General features: G+C 36.9%; 1 non-coding gene across 1 annotated transcript; it reads right to left on the bottom strand.

The window, feature by feature from the left end:
- Positions 1-14,322: 14,322 nt before the first annotated feature.
- On the bottom strand, positions 14,323-14,414 carry Trnai-uau. The gene is given in 2 exon segments: positions 14,323-14,358; positions 14,377-14,414. It is a non-coding gene; the product is annotated as a tRNA-Ile (tRNA).
- Positions 14,415-15,171: the final 757 nt, after the last annotated feature.

Here is a 15,171-nt window from a genome sequence, read left to right as displayed (position 1 = left end):
GCATGTATCTGTAACGGATCTTTTAAGATGTACTGGGTAAGCTCCTTTCATTCTTTCCTTTTGTGCCCAGTACTTGTTCGAACTGATGTTAATCCGTCTGTCTACTTCCTCTTCTGCACTTGTAACGCTGAATGAGACTTGTTTTTTAAGATACATTTAGGAGCATAGGTATTGTAGTTCCAATACTTAATTGTATTTATTTGCCTGTTACTATAAATATGGCGGCTGATTGAATGAGGCCGATTGTTGTACCTCTGCGAAACTGTTCAAAAATAGTAAACTGAAGTAAGTAGGTACTACTTACAAAATTATGTCGCTCTTCATTGATAAATATGGATTTCGAAAATTTGACCACATTTCCAAATTTCGCGATATATAAAGTGGCTTCCGATTCCGAATCATTTCACTGGCATACAAAATTCAACTTTTTTGTTTTATTAGGTTTTGAAACTGTTTCTTACTAATTTGACGTCGCTGATTTCAGATCTACTTTAATTTTTTACACAGCAGCTCTAGTTTTTGAGATACAGGTACCCCCATATTTTGCACTATACTCACACTTTGTATGTTCACACTTTATTAAGATCACACAAGTAATTTCCAAAATTTATCGAGGTGAACATCAAGAAGAACATCTGCAAGTTATTCCAATCATTTTTGTACCATTTGGTGGCGAGTACGTATTAAAGAATGTCGTGCAAGTGTGTCTAACTTTGTAAAACAAGCATACTCGGGCTACTTTGAGAACCCATTAGCAGCTAACAGCAAGGCCTGGACTCCAAATTTTTATATGTGCGTTTATGAGCAAATAAGAATAGACCCTACTTTTACTAAAAAAAGTCTTATAATTTGGCGCGAACCATCTAAACACCATGATGATTATTATTTCTGCATTGTGAATATAACCAGAAGAAACAGCAAAAAAATTGTTCCAAGCGACTCTATTGTAACTTGCAGTCTACAATTAGAACGATTCTGACTTCTGGTGATAAATCTGTACCTCAGCCCCAACCCAGTACCTCCAATCTACTTCAAGAACTTTCAGAAGGTAGTGACGATGTAGTGACTTTTACATCTCAACTTAGACTATTCAATCAAAATGATTTAGACCACTTAATGAGAGATCTTAGATTGTCTAAAAAGCATCAGAATATGTGGCTTCTCGGCTCAAAGGAACAAATCTGATAACATGTGTTACGGTATATTGTTATCACTACTCTCAAAACATTCAGCAGCTGATGTTGCACTTCCAGCGACTTGGGTGCAACATGGGCATTAAGTTTCATTTTCTCTGTAATCATTTAGACTGTTTTCCAGAAAATTTAGGTGACTTTCAACCTAAGATAACTATACCAAAGGGGATAATATCATATGAAAGGGCTCTATTATACATTCTAAAACAGGTTTTATTTATTATTATTATGTAAAATAGTGTTTGATTTATCGCGCAAAATGTAGAAAAAAATATACAATAAGTCAAAAACTGTGAAAATCTGTCAATTTTTTTTGAATTCCAAGCCGAAAATATATTTAAGAATTTATTTATTAATAGGAATCGAGAGTTTATGCACTAGATAGAGTTCGTTCATTCACTGAAATTCCCAGTTCATTTTCTGGCAATTTATCCTTTTCTTAAATAAAATAATTTATAATAATTAATACCACGCATTTTATTTGATTTTTTGATATTTAAATAATTTAAGAGTGTTTACCTACTGTGTACAGACACACAAAATATAAAAATTAGATATAGAACGATTCTCATATACCTTAATTTTAGGTCAATGTCAGGGTAGTCCTTATTCGTTCATGTACTGGATCTTTTACCCTCCTACGTCAAAATACAAAAAGTCCGCGTAAATTTCGCAGATTGAAATGTCTGCTTGATTAATTGTCAATAGAGGGTCATGACATGTCAAAATTGCTAGTTTGAAGGTGAAATCGTCTATGTCATTCGCAATGGTTTTCCTCTTAATCTTGATTATCGAAAAACGTGTACCTAATTGTCAATGTATTTTTTTATATGAGGCCATAAGATAAATCTAAAAACCTATGCCTATGTTATTATCTATAGTTATCCATACTAATATTTTAAATGCAAGAGTATTTCTTGACGTACAAGGGCTCTAAGGTTTACACCAAATCGCCGTGTAATGCCGTGTAAATAAGGCCGTGTATTCTGTATTCCAGATCCGTGGTTGATCTTGGAGTCTAAATTTCAGGTGCACCGAATTTTTCTCTCTCTCCTCTCGAAACTAGCGCTGATTTTTGTAAAAAAGGATATTAGTGATATTACCTGTCAAATTAAAAACAAAAATAAATAAAAGAAACAACAATTTAATTTGGGTAAATAAGGGTATTTCCACAGAACTCCTAAGTAGGCACATTTCTAATTAAAACAGTCATTAGTTCCAGATCCATTATGTGACAAATGCTTTTAAACATGCTTTCGTGTGAACATAAAATCGCATTGTATTTAGCTAAACTTTAGAAAATACTCATAAAATAATTTAAATCAGGTGGTAGTATAGGTACGCCTACTTAGTTGGCAACACGTGCTGTTACAACAATACTGTTACTAGCCTTGCTCCATTGTTCCGGTTGGCAGTAAAGTAATGACTCCAAGCGTCGCTCGCGCAGGCTGCGGCGCAGGTGGCGCACAGATCCTTGTTGTTAAATGAAAGTCGATTGTTTGTGCTTTACTACTGTTATTATGCAGGTCTCAAACAGTAACTTTATTGCTATTTGTTGCATTCCCACAAGGGAATAGGAAGTTTCACACCTTTTGCATTAATTTTGACTAAGTACATAAGCGTCAATAGCCTAGTAGTTAAGAGTTAAGACGTCGGCCTCCTATTCGGAGGGTCAGGGTTTTGATTCCGCATCTCTAACATTTCAGAGTCACGTGCTTTTCAATAAATTAAATATCACTTGCTTTAACGGTGAAGGAAAACATCGTCAGGAAACCTAATTAATATACATGCCTGAGAGTTCTCTATAATGTTCTTATTAGGTGTGTGAAGTCTGCTAATCTGAACTTGACAAACGTGGTGGACTGTGGCCGAAACCCTTATCAGTCTGAGAGGCGACTGGTGCTATTACAAAATTATGTTCCTATTAGTACAAATGTAAATCTTGTAAGTAATAACTTAATACATAGGTATCCTGCTTCATGTACCTTCATTACGTTTTTATATGTAGGTAGGTAGGTAGATACTAGGTACTTACGTGAAGAAAAACGTTAGATGTTCGAAGCGATAGGTGCAGCTTAACGGTTTATGAATTTACAAATGTTTCGATTTAGGCACAACTATTAATAATCGTAAAAGTGACGTAAGTGAGGCATTAGACAAATTAAAAAATGAATGTTACAAGCCTACGTTGGTGGGCGCCCGAGTGACGTGCAACAACGGATTATTCCGAGGAACTATTTATAATGTGGGGCTCGCAGACGCGGATTGCGGACGATGGAATCTGCTCCTTTGTCATTGGAGCAACCTGTTCTGTCGGGTTCGGGCTCACGGCGAGCACAATGTAAAATAACGGGCCACCTGATTAACCGCCATTCCGCCCAGCTATGCAGATATCTACCACCGGCCCGATCACTGATCATATTAATTTCAAATGATAGATTGCTTTTATATTGTTAATGCCTTATTATGATACAGATAACGACATCAAGGTTAGTGAACTTTCTATCGCATTAAGTGATAGAAGTCATAATAGTGTACCCATAATGTCGTGATCGATCAGTGTGGGAACGGAAAATAAGCATCTACTTCATGCAGTACTTATAAGCATCATAAGAATCATCATTTCGAAATGTGAAAACACTCTTATACCTATTAACTTTTGAGTAAGTCGTCCTACACGTAATAGCGATAGTGTTTTCTTACTTTTTATTGCGTGTTTTTTTGGTAAACAAACGTGGTAGCAGGTGAAGGGACGTTTAGTTCACACGGGTAGGTAGCTTAAAGCACTTAAAGCTACTTAAAGCTTTTATGATTGGTTACCTACTTGCTATCAATAATATTTTTTCAACTGATTGTTATTTTTGTTGTTAAGTACATTTTTTTTAATGTGCCTAGTTGTTATTCTTAGGCCTATCTTATAAACATTAGTGTCTACTGCTTAGCTAGAGGCTAGACGCTCACAGCTTTCGGTTTCAAACTTTTTGCCTCTTGCGGTGCAAATTCAAAATAATAGACATAAGTACCTACGGTCTATCTACTCATATATCTACTATGTGATCAACTTGTACTTGATACTCGTAAAGTGCATTGTGCTGGTCTGACTTTACAACAAGCCACCATACAAGAAAGAAGACCTCTATCTGTCAAGCGTTACTTCAAAATTACTGTTTGAATTTGAAATGATAATGCGCTGTACAGATAGAAATTTTTTCTATATTCTTTAGCTAATTCTTAGTAGGCTAAAAATCTGTAGAAAATATTATATTTACATAATTCAAATATTTCCAAGACATCACAATGTTGCGGAAAATTCGTCCTATTCTTTACTATTCACATTACATCAACTAGGCAGGTAGGTACCTAATGGGTACCTATATTATTTTGTTAAATGTGTAATGAACCTAAGAACCTACTCTAATTATGTTAAAACGGTAAGTTGATATGCCTTAAATAATATATAAGTATTGTGTTTGTATGTCTACTTATACAATTTAAAGAAATATTTACGTTGAAAGCGGTGTTTTTGTGCATCCTTTAGTCTGGGGACGGAATCACCCTTAAATTCCACTTTCTTTAATACATATCTCACATGTAAATAAAAAACGAGCACCTTTTGCAACATCCTCTAAGAATTCTCACGAGACAGGTAGCAATTTCCGCCGAGTCTTTTATTAAGCAATGAAATTGGGATAGTAATTATTACAATGTGTGTACTGTGTAATGTAGGTTAGGTAGGTAAGTGTCTGTCAGGTAGTTAGTTACCTGCGGTTTTAGAGGAAGTAAAGTTTAGCAAGGAACCCTTCATGTTCATAGGCGGTGATTATAATAATCTTGAATAGATATGAATATTCAATTACTTATTATATTCCTACGAATCAACATACCTATCACAATGTAGCCACACTTAAAAAAGCCCTAAAAAAGTCCTGGTTAATGCAAAATAGTACCTACACATAATCAGAATAAATTAAATGTGTGAACTGTGAAATATCCCAACAAAGAATATTGCAGTGCAATAAATTTGAATAATTAAATGAGGAAGTAATTCGACAGGTTACCAACGTGTCGTGGAACTAGTTCACGTTGAAAGCGGGGACTGACTCACCCCATGCTATACTGCTCTCCCAATGCATTGGCCCCTAATATTCTAACCGTAATACATTGAATTATTGTGTACTTATTTCCTCAAAGCCGTATTCATTATCTTTATACACTTTACATAACAGTAAATAGTATTTAGTAAGAGTATATCTTTTAACTATACTTGAAAGAAATTATTAAGATTCCTCGTTTTCGTATTCATCATCATGATCAACCAATGGCTCACTCATCTCAGAATAAGGAAGATTTGGGCCATAACCCTGGCGCAGTGTGGATTGGCAGACTTCACACTCCTTAACATTATGGAGGATTCTCAGGCATGCAGATTTTCTCACGATGTTGTCCTTCGCCGTTAAAGAAAATTAAGTACATTATTTGATTGCTTATAGCGCACACAACTCCCAAAAATGATCGAGATGCACCACTGACCTCCCAAATAGGTTATCACCTTTTCGTTATCGTATCTAAATATATAAAAGGGAAAACAAACTGACTGACTGACTGATCTATCAACGCACAGCTCAAACTATGCATGCAGGCATGCAGCTATTATAACGCAGACATTTGCTAAGAAAAGGTTGAAAATTCAGCCCCAAGGGAGGTAAAGTAACGAGGTTTGACAGTTCTAAATTAAAAAAACTGTCAAACTATGTTTGTTCTTTTCATATTACATTGGTTGGAAAGGGATGCGAATGCTCTAAAATTTAGTTGTGATTAGAATCAGTACCATTATTTATTTTCCTAAATCATTTTACTATGTCGGTAAAACGACCAGTTGTAAGCCGCCCGAGTACTCTCGATTGCAATGGTCGCAACGGCGCGGCGACGCACTTCCAACCCTCCATCCGCGTTCAGTGATCTATTGTTTGCGGAGAGAAATGAAACGAGAAAAAATCTCGTTCCCAAACGTATCGTGAGAAATCATGAAATGTGCTCCGCATTCATTAAGCGACGCTCCGACAGAAATCAATAAATATCGTATTACAGTCGGCTAGCCATGAACGAATACAATACTGGTTTTCGATTAGTACGAGTAAGGTGTTCATAAAAGGCTTTTTGAAGTGAAAACTTCTTTAGGCGCGTTGGGCGATTTTGGGATGGGTAAAAACTTCAAGGTCGCGTCACCAACATGCTAATGTCTGTGCTAGTGTCGATAAATGTAAAATGTAGTTTTAATTTACAAATTCATCGTTATCAATAAACCCATCGTTATTAACCCCCGACCCAAAAAGAAGGGTGTTATAAGTTTGACGTGTGTATCTGTGTATCTGTGTATCTGTCTGTGGCATCGTAGCGCCTAAACGAATGAACCGATTTTAATTTACTTTTTTTTGTTTGAAAGGTGGCTTGATCGAGAGTGTTCTTAGCTATAATCCAAAAAAATTGGTTCAGTCGTTTAAGAGTTATGAGTTCTTTTCTAGTTTTCTTGTAGAAAAGAAGGTTAGATAACCGTTAGGTTCATAATATTATGTCAATTGACAAATGTCAAGTTGTCAAGATGGACGTTGCCTTGATACATAATTATTTATTTGAAAATGATGTTTTGGAAAACTCAGGTACTTTGGATCGTAGGCACGGAATAGTCCAAGAAAATCGGTTCAGCCGTTTGAAAGTTATCAGGTCTTTTCTAGTTACTGTAACTTTCACTTGTCGGGGGTGTTATAAATTTTTAATTTACACTTGTTTTATTTTATAGTTTGAGGCTAGCGAGAAGCTTGCGCTTGCGAGGCATGCCTTAGAAAGCAATGAAGAGGATATAGAGCGCGCTTACCTAGAAGATACCTATTCACTCTTACCATGAAGGTATTTATTTATGCTATACGTAGCAGGAAACAGGTCAGATAAGCCGGTGATAGCATGGTTAGCGCTCACGTGGACTCTCATCAAGGGTTCATTATAATCAGCCCATTACTCCCTCTACTGAGCACAGGTCTCGTCACAGAATGAGAAGGGCTTGGTCCGCCACGCTAGCCAAGTGCGGATTGTCAGATTCCACACACTTTTGAGAACATTATGAACAACTTTCATGCAGGTTGCTTGATGATGTTTTCCTTCAGACAACTCAGAAAAATTAAAGATGCGTGCTCAGAATCGAGCCTTGGAAAGGAGACCGACGCTGACATCAGTGCCTCAGTTGGGGACTTGTTTAACAATTTACAGTATTTACTTAAGTATGTAATCTAAGCACGAGTAGGAAGGTCTGTGATACTCTTTAGAACTGAAGTTTACTTAATTAAGTTTCAAAGGTATCTGGGCAGTCAAGTTTCATTTTAATTATCGTTTTATTTTCATATTATTAGGTATGTAATTTTTAATTTAATAGTTTGAAAAGATTAATATTCAAATCAAGAATTAGATTTACATAATATTTACAGTGAACCACTTTCATTACAGTATAGATATACTTACTTAGATTTTTTAATATACATATATCCATGGTATATATCGATGGTATATGTCGTTTAAGCTAGTAGGGAACCTACCTATCCTACCTTATATTTCTCTCTATCTACCTACTGATTATGATCAAGGACATCATCATTCATATGTCATAAATAATAGTGCAGGATTAAGCGCCTTTCTCCATTTTGCGGCAACAATGGGCAGTCATGCAGTTGACTGTTGAGTCGATATGATGGATTAGGCAGCGCGGTGCGAGGCGAGGTGGCGACTGATCGTTGCGACACCAGCGTCGCCGGCGCCCGCGTCACTCGCGGTAGGCTCTGACTCATGCCTTTGGATTCCTGTTTACTACCTACTACTACTATAGTATCGCTGAACATTATGCCCAAATGATCTGCCAACGCATTGTCTTTGAACTTACTGTGCGGCGATAAACGTCAACGTTGATTTAGAACTACTAATTTTCTTGAAACAAACAACATTGTGAGTATTGTGAACGCCGATTGTGCTGAAATCGTCGTGTATAGATTGTCGTTAATTAGTATCGTAAAGTTGTAAAACTTTCCAAACTGGGGTTTTACTGATCAATTTTTATTATGGGAATAGCTACTACCTACTTACTATGAATTTTAAATTGGGTGTTTTGACTTTTGACAGAGTGAACTAGAGTGAGGGAACTCTCAGTTAGGCTATGGTGACGTAAAATCAAAGAAAATAGGGATACTTTAGGGCTACCTGCGTCAAATATACTAACATTTGACGCCGGCCCGAGGGTTCCATTTACGGTCATGAACTGTGCTTTTGATTCGAGTAAGTATAGACTTTGACTTTGCTCAGAGTTAACAAGTGTAAATTAAAAATTTACAACACCCCCGACAAGTGAAGGTTACAGTAACTAGAAAAGAGCTGATATCTTTCAAACGTCTGAACCGATTTTCTTGGTTATAGCTAAGAACACTCTCGATCAAGCTACCTTTCAAACAAAAAAAAATAAATTTAAAATCGGTTGATTAGTTTAGGCGCTACGGTGCCACAGACAGATACACAGATACACACTTCAAACTTATAACATCCCTCTTTTTGGGTCGGGGGTTAAAAAAGACTTAAAACGGAACACCGCTCTACTGCGTCTGCTCTATAGATTTCATCCTAAATCTAATCTGAATTTTTGAAACAAATACAAATCAAAACCTAAATCGAACACATGGCTTTGATATGAGAGGTAACTGACTTTTACTTCTACGGTTCCTTTATTTCTAGATCTTTAACTAAACAAATATTTTATAATTAAGTAAGCCGATTCGCTAACTTCTTAAGGGTGCAGCAGTAGTACAGCAGCTGCACCTGCGGTATCAACAATATGAAACGATTTTGTAAGTTATGCAACAACAAACGTCGGTCCAAGTTTAAAAATTATATCTATTGATAAAGCTAATTTTTTATTTTTTTTATTAATTTAAAATATTTTGAAAATATTTTGATTAAATTATTTTGAAAATTTAATTAAAATTTTCAAAATATATGAAATCGTTCAGTTACAGTTCAAATATCAAGATCGATGGTATTTGAATTCCAAGAAGTTATAAAATGTACAAACACCATTACCATACGCACAAATTATATTGCTATAAAAAACCGGTCACTTGCAAATCGGACTTGCACACTAACGGTTCCGTACCAATTACCATCGTACGAGAAATAACACTTTTTTTTTGTGATGCACTTACATTTATTACACGGTATTAACCATGTATTTACACGGTTTTCGGATTTTTACCTTTACTTTTGCTATAAGACATTGCTACCTGCCAAAATTCATGGGAAGTAGGTACTTTATAGGTTTCGATTCCCTTGACGGGTCTTGACAGACACCACAGACAAATAGATAGACAGACAACGCAGTGATCCTATAGGGGTTTTTTCTCTGGAGACACGGAATCCCAACATCGGTCTATTCTTTAGGTTTGTTTATTTCGTAGGTAAAGATTCCGCTCTCGTCTATGTCTTGCGCCATCTGAATCGTATGAAAACGACGAATCGGTAACGCACAGTAGATGGGGGATAAGCAACTACAGGAGGTCTAATTAGTCAAACAAGCCGCACTGTTAGCCTAGAAAGATACGTTTTAATCAGTCTACTGTCGATGTCTAAGGGCTACAGTATCGGCATTTAAGGACTGATTTGAGTCGGAGATGTGGACGTTTTAATTTACATTATTAAATCCAATTTGTTCAAGACTTTTTCCACCTCTAGATGCTAGATGTAAATAATATTTCAGTAGAGACACTAGACATGTTCTTTATGCCTTACGAAGAGAGCCAAGATTTTCGATGGAAAGAAAGATTTTCTAAAAATACTTTTACAACTTTTAAATCATCAAATTCATCTACCGCTGCATTTGGAATTCCTTTCCTATCGAAAAGAACAAGCAAGAAAATTCGATTTAGAATAATAAGTACATACTCGTATTCTATCAAAGTAATTATTGCAGTCGCGCGCATTGCTGGAGCGTACTGCAAGTTAAAATCACGCTGTCTTATCATTTATTTACATAATCTTTGTTTGCGTAAATGATATACTTTTTCCAGAAGCATACATTTAACAGATCTTTTTATCTTTTTATGCAAAGGCAAATCTAAATTTGATCGCGGAATTTTAATGTTTTGTAGTTCTGAGTAGGATGTACTTTGTTTATTGGAGTCTAAAATGATTGATAAAATCCATATAAAATCTTATGTCATTTAATATTACTTAACTTCAGTAGGTACCTAGGAATCAGTTCAGATTTCAATCAAAATGGGAATGACTTTCATCAGAGAAGTATCCTAATTCTCTGATGAAATTTGTTCCCATGATCATATAACATCACCTATGTACGAGTAAGTATATGAACTTCGAGGTCCACCTACTCAATTTCAATTACGCAGGTGAAAGAGGACAGAGGAGCCGCTAGGTATGAAATTAATTTTGTTTCATTAATTGTATGGTATGAAGCAACTGTCAAGAAAGAAGTGCTATTGTTTGAATGCTGTTGATACGCATCTTGACAATTCGTTCTTGAATCTTAATTTATTCACGAAGTGCTACCGCGATTGGCGAAAGCGGAGCAGCTCGTGATCTTTGTTTGCTACAAAGTCAATGCTAAAACCCGGTCAATGTACAGCTTCTAATATCTAATCAACTAAAACAACATGGTAATTACTCTTGTAACTTTTATTTGTTTATTCATTGTTTATGTACTTACTAACATTTTATTATACAGAGTATTAATTTTCAAAATAATTGACTTTTCCGGTCTTTTGTAAACGTTATATTTGATTTAAATCTGATATAGAAGACAAATGTTTAGGTATCTCTATCACCAATAGATAGATGAAAACGAGCAACTTAAATATACGAATTAAACTATCTTTCGCCGCAATAAATTACCGTGAACTCAATATCAATAACTTATAATATTGTATTGTTTGAAATGTACATTATATTATTGTAAAAGAACATCTCGGGTTTGTAGACTACATTATTGCTGATCATGTGATATCGCGACGAGCTTTTATCTTTATTGCTTTCAAGCTTTGTTTTGTTTGCTTTCTACTCAGTATCAATCGGGAATCTAATATTTATACCCTCGTGGTTATATTGATTATAAATTCTGATCTCAGCCTTACAAAGGAGTCACCCTTAGATTAGAGGAGGGTTTGTGATGCGAGAGTCCGCGGTCTTTCTGTGTACGTGCACGTATTTTCAAGGCAAAGCAAATTGGGAGTTTATACGTAACTTTATGTTCTGCCGCACACTGAGCCACCGACGACTAATGGTCACCACAAGTTGCGGAGTGCGGGCGATATTTTTCATACATCGATCTGAGCGATACAAGACGTACCTACCGAAGTGTTCAGCTCTACTTAGGTACCTACTTATGGCCTCGTTTTCTCGTTCATCCCCGCGACAGTCGCCGGCTTTTTCCCGCCGCCCGCCCATCCAGTTTTGCTGCATCAACTGTACCGAATGTGCGTAGACACGATAGATAAAGTTATAAAGAGATTTCATCTTGTACAAACAAATATGTCGGACTCTTATACTCGAATATTGTGGGAAATGGACGAGGGATTCTAAGTGCCAGTGGCTGCGAATGACGGCTGTGTCTACTTGTTTATCACCAGTAGTCGCGTTTAGTGGCTGCCACTTATGGTTACCCAGTGGGCGGCAGCTCTATATGTGAAAAAGTAATGAAAGGGTATGATTGCGTGTAGGTCGTATGGGGTTGTTCGCGCACGGTCAGCGATTTACATTCCTCACGATTTCTAAGGGTCGGTGCGCGGTCGGTATGTCGGGTCGGGTCGAATGTGATGGTTCAAAAAAATAGAAAGTGATAAAAACTCAATCATTTAAGGAATTCACGCAAATGTTAAGATTTTTAAGTTTTTGTTGATTTGGGGAAACCTTTTTATCGGTAAAGGGTCAGTGATTTGACCACGATCACGACAATGGTTAGTACCCCGTACGTAAGCGATGAAGCAATCTAATATTTATTGGGTAAAGACTCAACGATAAAAGTCTGTAGTGTGTAGGTTGACATTAAGCCTAGTTCTAATTATTGTTATGGAAAATATTGAAGTATCCGTTCAGATTATTCGAGGCTTAATAAGGAGCAGAGTATTAAATAAAAGGCTTGGTAAGATAAACAGCGTGTCGAAATCGTGTCCAACTGGGCTCCTTAAAGTGTCCGCATGCCTGAGAGTTTTGCCATAATGTTCTCAAACGTGTATGATGTCTGCCAATCCGCACTTGACCAGCTTGGTAGACTATGGCCAAAACCCTTTTCACTCTGAGAGGAGACCCGGGCTCTGTGGTGAGTCGGTCGATGGGTTGATCATGATGATTTTGAAAATAATTGTAAAACCTCAGTGTCGAAATCTCGCTCGCTTAGTCGAGTTGTATACAGAAAGGTCTGGAAAAACTCCTCCAAGAAAACTTCTACCCATGTGATTAATAAGAAGGGGCACGACCTTCAGCAATGAGACATTTCTCATTTCATATTCAAACGTTTTTACTTTTTAGTTTGCTTTTTGGCAGGGCAATCACGTTCAGTAACTTTTGAATTTATTAAAACCTATGATGTCAAAACTTATTTCGTGGTTTAACGATATACCCATTAGGTACCAGGTAACCAGGATTAGAACAGAATAAAATAGAATAGATTTTTATTCAAATACTAGCCGATGCCCGCGACTTCGCCCGCGTGGATTTAGATTTTTCAAAATCCCGTGGGAACTCTTTGATTTTCCGGGATAAAAAGTAGCCTATGTGCTAATCCAGGATATTATCCATCTCCATTCCAAATTTCAGCCAAATCCGTCCAGTAGTTTTTGCGTGAAGGAGTAACAAACATACACACACACACACACACACACACACACACACACACACACACATACAAACTTTCGCCTTTATAATATTAGTGTGATACTTATTTGTAATCACTGCGTACTACTGTCTGTTAGTCCTAATAAATAAAATAAAATAAAAAATAAAATACTTTTACAAGTGCTTTTGAGTCGTCAAAATAATCTACCACTGGTTCGGAATGGCGTTCCTACCGAGAAGAACCAGCAAGAAGCTCGGCGGTTGCTCTTTTAATTTACGATGATGATGATGTAGAATTATCGATATTTCGACGCAGTTATTATAAACTTCTAGCCGCATTTTCCGTTCTGTTCGTTTCAGCCTTTACTAGTAGTGCATTGTAGATACGGAGGAGGAGGGCGGAGTGCAACGCGCGGGAGCGGGCTCGAAGGTCGGGAGGTCAGGATCATGAGGTCGCGCGGCGTGCAGCCAGTAGATTAGTTACTAATGTCGTGCTCGCCTGCTAACTCCCCGACCACCCTCCGACTACCGAATGAAAACATAACACTATCCACGCTAGTTCGGTATATTGGTATATATATTCAGTGGCGTGCAGGTCATAGAGGCGCAATCGCACTGCTTACCCTTTGATCACCTCACACCTGATAATGAGGTCCATAAGGTCCAGTTTAAGAAATTAGCTCTAGTATCGACTAATTTGTGAGTTACAGTCGTCTGTATACTACGATACTACAGCTAATTTCTTAAACTGGACCCTTTCAAGTAAAGATTTTTACATAAATAGGTGGGGATGATAATGTTATTGTCGCAAATAGAATGTCATAAGCCTACTTTGTCGTATTATTTTACAAATTGCGAAAAACCAAATAAAATTTGAATTTCGCGGGCAGACCCGTCATATCCACCTTAAAGTGGAACTCTAGTTAACTAAAAGTTAACTCAAATATTTGACGTTTATATATTATTAAGACTCCATTACGTCGCCTCTTCCATATTCTAGAAGATCGGTTACAATAATTTTATGTAAAAATCAACTTAAAAGTATACAATACTTACATCATTTACAAATGTTTAGATGTTTAGGTACTTAATTCACATTACATAAATACGAATTGCTGATTATTATTAAACACCTATTTTATAAACATAAATGAGCACGTACTTAAATTCTTTTGAATATAATGCTGTTATTAAGAACGTACATGGTTTTACGTTTAGGCAAGTAAGTTTCGATTAAAATCCGAACGATAAAAAATTATGCTCCAGGTGAGGCTCGAACTCACAACCCCGGCATTGCTCACGAACACTGTCTTATAAGTACCGTGCGCTAACCAATTGCGCCACTGGAGCGACGAGCTCATGCTCGAAATTACGTAACCACTGCTACGTGGCTCTTCCCTCCCATTTCCCCTCCCGCCCCGCGCCCTACTTGTCTATCGGTTTAACGAACTTGATTACGTCATACATCACCATCATTTGTTTGTTTATTAGTTATTTTATCAACTTGTACACTAGGCCGCAGCGCGCAAGAGCTAATTAGTTTGCAAAAATATATGACTTGACTTTTTCCTATGTATTCTTTGGGTCACAAAGTTTTGATGTTTGAAGTCCTGAAAAAATTTATGACGTCATAATTTGTTTGTACAATTGAATTAATTTTAGGGTTCCGTAATCCGAGGTGAGATTCGATCCCGGGCACGCACCTTTAATTTTTCCCAGTTAATTACTTATGTGCATTTTAAAACAATATTTTACTTACTTTAACGGTGAAAGAAAACGTCGAGAGGAAACATGCATGCGTTAGAGTTCTCCATTATGTTCTCAAAGGTAAATAAAGTCTGCCAATCGCACTTGACCAGCGTGGTGGGCTATGGCCAAGCCTTTCTCATTCTGAGAGGAGACCCGTGCCTAGTGGTGAGCCGTCGATGGGTTGATGATGATGATGATGACGGAAAAGTTGGAGCGTATGGCATATACCTACTTAAGAAGGTACAAGAAAGGTAGGTAAATACAGCAAATGTGAGTCGGTTCGCTGGTCGTGTCAATGAAAAAGACACCTTTTCTTGTTTATTTTATCTATCTACCCCGGCATTACATGATTATAGTA

The sequence above is a fragment of the Maniola jurtina genome, chromosome 1 (assembly GCF_905333055.1).
Source record: "Maniola jurtina chromosome 1, ilManJurt1.1, whole genome shotgun sequence".
Classification (NCBI taxonomy): Eukaryota; Metazoa; Arthropoda; class Insecta; order Lepidoptera; family Nymphalidae; genus Maniola; species Maniola jurtina.
The sequence above is the reverse complement of the archived record's forward strand: the minus strand, read 5'-3'. Positions and strand labels throughout refer to the sequence as shown.